General features: G+C 38.4%; 1 long non-coding RNA gene across 1 annotated transcript; it reads left to right on the top strand.

Moving 5' to 3' along the window:
• The first annotated feature begins 1,031 nt into the window (after nucleotides 1-1,031).
• Nucleotides 1,032-4,456, top strand: LOC108506479. The gene is made up of 4 exons (XR_001877775.1): nucleotides 1,032-1,151; nucleotides 1,927-2,044; nucleotides 3,641-3,864; nucleotides 4,352-4,456. It is a non-coding gene; the product is annotated as an uncharacterized LOC108506479 (long non-coding RNA).
• Nucleotides 4,457-4,847: the final 391 nt, after the last annotated feature.

Raw genomic sequence — 4,847 nt, 5'->3', positions numbered from 1 at the left:
GATCCACACACAGTTGATGATTTCTCACAGCTTACTGTTACTGTTCTGTGCAGCAAGTACTCTCTTCCTGAAACTACAGATGGGGGCTAGATGGTAGACTGAAAAAAGCCAAGCTCACTGCAGTAGATTGTCGCTTTGTGATTATTTGTCACCTTTGGCTAATTAACTCTTTGCTAATTCTTGTGGCAGAAGTTTTTAAGTGTTCTGCTGCTGTAGGCAGAATTCAGGTAGTGCTGCATGGTTTTCTTTTTATTTTCATTCTCGATCTGCTGAGTTAAAAATGATTCAGTCTTGTCAGTGATTCAGTATGCTGGGTCAAAAGAAAGATTTTTGTTGATGATTTGGTCTACTTGCAAGGATCATAAAAGGGTTTCGTTTTGTAAGGGAAAATGCAGAAGCCAAAAATAATTTCATGAAGAATATGTCTTATGTGCCAGAACACTGCTGTCCATCAGCTTTTTCCCATAAAGTTTGTAGATTCTTCACAGATGTCACTAAATTTAATTCTAACTTTTTTGTTCATTATCTTTGGAAGAATAATACTTGCATTACCCAAGTGTTACCACACATGTGCAAATTTATGTGTTCAGTTGCATGCCTTGTGGTTTGCTTCTGTGTATATATTAATACTTGCCTGGAAATTAGGGGTTTTTTTCAGACCTGAAGATCTGGTTTGGTGTGCAGTGTTCAGTTCTAATAGATCAGTGTATGGTCCTATAAGCTTCTCTTTTGGGATGAAGAGAGTAAGTGTAGTTACTGAAATGGTTGCACTTCGTAGCTGTTATTGGCTTTATGCTCATTTATTGATGTGTGTATCAGGATAGGGATATCGGAATGTTAGGAAACTGATTTGTCTGTGACTGACTGCTGCCTGCTGCTATTATACCAACTACAGGTTTGGGGATTTTCTTAAGCATTTTGTATTTCACATTTTAAGTATGCTAAAGAGTAAACATCCATCTGGTGTCAAAAGCCTTGGGTTGGAATACAAAGAATTAACTTTAAATTCTGCTTCTCCTTAGGGTATCTTGTGGCCTTGGGCAGGAGTAGAAAAGTTTCTTTTATCAGTGGTCTGATTTCTAACAAAGACTTGTCCCAGCACTGAAGAGGGGAGAAAAACATAGGATACATCCAGCTTTGTTTACAATGAGGTTAGCTATACTAACAGGCTTTCTGAAGGATTGACTGAAGACTCAGGCTTTTCTAGTCAGACTGATCTGCCAAGGGTTGTTTGATGGGGTAATTATCTTAGGAGTGAAAAGAGCATCAGTGGTGGTAAAAGTTCAAGGTGTAAATTGGCATCTTTGTCCTTGTGAGTTCTTTGGGAGACTAGACTCAATTCTTAAGCAGGCCTTAAAGTCCCCTAATGGACCTATTCATGGTGGTTTTGGAGTGCAGAAAAGCCAGTTTCAAAGTGTAACTCGTGACCACCTGGGAGTTCTGAACATTTTAACTGTAAATCATAGGAGGCCTGGGAACAAAGCTGGTTTAAGAGTCAAAGTGAAAATATCCTGCTATTCAGAAACCTACTATGTAGTAAAAAAATCACGTCTAGCTGAGTGGCATTTGGCAGCCTGCTCTCCATGGAGAGCTGAGATGAGAGGGAAGGCACAGTCAGGTGAGGACAAAGTTCCCCTGACAGAGCTGTTCACTGAAATTTTACTTCTTGTCTCATTATTGCCTTGATTTAACTAGATTATTTATTCCTTGCCTGTGACAATTTGGGAACAGAGAGTTTAGGAATTCCTAGCTCTTTACTTGGGCAGTTTTCTGACTGACAAACCACACTAACCTCTCCCCCTTTTTGTATCTATAAGTAGGGATAGTATCTGTTTATGTTACAGTAATGTTGTGGGCATTAGTGGCCTAAAAACTTTAAAGGTCAAGGAAGTCTTATTACTGACAGATGTCTCTCTGACCCTGTAGGTTGGCAGCACAAAGCTTCTAAGTGTTCAGACAAGAGGAGTTTTGGAATCCTGTCAAAAAAACGTTTCTATAGCTCTATGTATGTGGAAGGGAAATCCTGGAAGAGAAAAGAGTCAGGGTAAGAGCTATTGTGAAGTGCATATGAAAAGAAAGTTGTAGCTAGTCATGCATCTGGGAGAGCAAGAAGACAGAACAAGGAGACACAAATGTGGGAAAGAAAATGGCATCTCCTGTCCTAATTCAAAAAGAAATTTGAGATTTGTGTTTCTGTGGACCTAAGTGTCATTGGAACATCTTTATCTGTTATCTACAAAGCCTGTAAAGGTGTTCCTCCCCAGTTTTGACTGCTTTGTAAATGATTCACTTAGCACTCTATCTTGAGCTGGAATGGTTGGAGAGACCTTCAACTGAAATGAAAATTAGCCTTAGATGTCTCTCTTCAATTCATACTTCTTGGAAGAAGTGACGCAATTCTTGAAAGTATCATAATGATGTTTCTGTGACATACAAGCTCTTTGTTATATATATAGTATAGCTACTCTGAATCATACCAATGTGCTTATGGTCTGCCTGAAAGTATAATGTATGCAAGTTGCACAGCATGTGATGTTTTTCACTGAACATGTGATCTAGTGATCTCATGTAGAAGAAATTTTTTCAGAGAAGGGAGAGAAATAGATATGGGGAGATATGCCCTTTACCAAGAAGGGACCAAGCAAACTGTAGCAGTTAGTGAACATATGCACACCAGCTCCTAAAAACTTCAGGTTTTTTTCATTTTAACTTAAAAGCCTAATCCCTTTCTAAATATAAGCTTATTAAAATAAGTGTAGCAAAAATGGTTTCTTTATGATGATTAGTTGTATAGTGAATAGTTGTAGCTGACTCATTCCCATTTCTCTTCTGTAATAATTGGGGTTTGCTTTCTGAATTTTTAAATTATAAATTTTCCTATTTAAAAATGTCTATTTTTAAATTATTCATTTCAAAACCATGTTGCACTGAAGTCTTCTGACCCATCAGATGACACAGAGTATACATAAAAATTAAATGCCTATTCTGTATAACAAAACTAGGAAGCTATTTTTTCTGATTTTAAAGGTGCTATTTTCTAGAATATGAATAATGAAAAAACCTAATTTTGCAGCCATAACCATTTTCTGCATCTATGAGAACTTACAATCACGATCAGAGGGCATTGTAGTAGGTACATCAAAATATATATAGCACCTCAAAGAGCTAACATTTTAAGTATTAAAAAAAGATCAGATATGGGAGAAAAATTAAATGCTATTCCTGTTCTGCCATTGAGAGAACTTGAGGAGCAGTGAACATTAGTGGGTTACTGAGGGGCAGTGGCTGGTATGTGAAGGAGGAGAACTCCAGAGACTTACCTTACCCATCAACTTCTGTGCTACTGTGTCATGGTGCTGTTGTTTTGACAGTTATGTGGAGGAGAGTGGCTGCTTGTAACACAGTCATGTAAGCAGGACTCAAGTTTAAGTGTTAAATTAGCATGCCCTAAATAGTAAAAATGTAGGATATTGGGACCTTAAATCCATGCTGTTGTATCTTCAAGTCTTGCTCATCTACATAGCACATGTTGCTGAGGTGCAGAAAAACAAACCTTGTGTTTCCAAAGGACATAAAAGTGCGACTCACCTTGAGGAAGTATTTTTCCCTGGAACTAAACCCTCTTGTGTCCTTTTGTCAGCTGAATCCTAGAGCATTCATGAACGACACCAACCAACATGTAGTTCTCTGACACGGAACCAAACTGTGAAGAGCTACTGCCTTCCAGGAGTTAAGTAGCACCACTGGAATTGCTTCTGCAAACCCTTTGAGCTGGTGTTTGGAGATTGCTGACCTACCCTGTGTTACTGTAAAACACTCCTACATCACTGACACAGAACTCTCACCTCACACCTGGTGGCAGGGGTAGGAGGTTAAAATCTTTTATTACATGAAGAAACTTCTGCACATAACACAGACCTACTGTGGTCCTGTCTTTCTTCTTACTTTCAATCTTGCATGTTGATGAAAGTATAAACTAGAGGCAATTCCTTTGGCAGGGTGACTGAAAATAATTTGGATGATGGGACTGTAGCCATCTAAGTTGAACTATTCATACAGTCCAAATAATTAACTATATTTTTAGCAGTTTTCCATTAATAAGAAATTCTGTTGTGGGAGTCTGTGTATTTAGGTTTTTATTCAAGCTGATGATGTTTGCTTCAGTAAAAGTGTGGTGTTTTGGACCATATGCTCAAATGTTAACATGTTTAATGCCAGCAGCAGAATATTTACATTAAAGGACATGGAGCCAAGTTAAACTCAATTGCAACTTTATTCACTGGATTACAGTGTTACCAGCAAAAAATAGCTGTGATATCTTGCTTTTTTTCCTCTTTCATTTTTCAAACAGGCTGAGGCAGATCTGCCCTTTTTGGAAGTTGTGTTCTAATTACTATTTTAAGCCCTAGTGCAGCAGGGTAGAGGGGGAATGCCAAGAGGTATTCTGCTTGAACCTGAAGCTCTTGAGAAGGAGGGATAGGAAGGTAAGTATATGCAGAATTTTATTCCATCCTCCCTCTTGTCGGGGGATTAGAAAATGTTGCATGTCTTTCTTTTGACCATGCACAATTTAGCTATGTTAAATTAAGTAGTAGTTCTGGAAGAGAGATTTTATGGGTAAGATTGAGGCAGTTGAGTAGACTGTCCCCAAAAGGCTGTGGATGCACAATATCTAACTGTAGCAAATGTCCCATGAGCTTTCCACCTCTCAGATCAAGCTTTCAGAGATTTACAGTTTTTTGACTGTGTAACTGAAGCAAGGGCATTTTGATAGAAACGGCCAACAGAGGGATAACTAGACTAAACAAATCAGCAGGTTTGAGGAAGTGGTAACTCTGAGCAAGGCA

The sequence above is a fragment of the Lepidothrix coronata genome, unplaced genomic scaffold (genome assembly GCF_001604755.1).
Source record: "Lepidothrix coronata isolate B3197 unplaced genomic scaffold, Lepidothrix_coronata-1.0 Scaffold215, whole genome shotgun sequence".
In the NCBI taxonomy this organism is placed as follows: Eukaryota; Metazoa; Chordata; class Aves; order Passeriformes; family Pipridae; genus Lepidothrix; species Lepidothrix coronata.
This window is presented reverse-complemented; position numbering and strand designations above follow the sequence as displayed.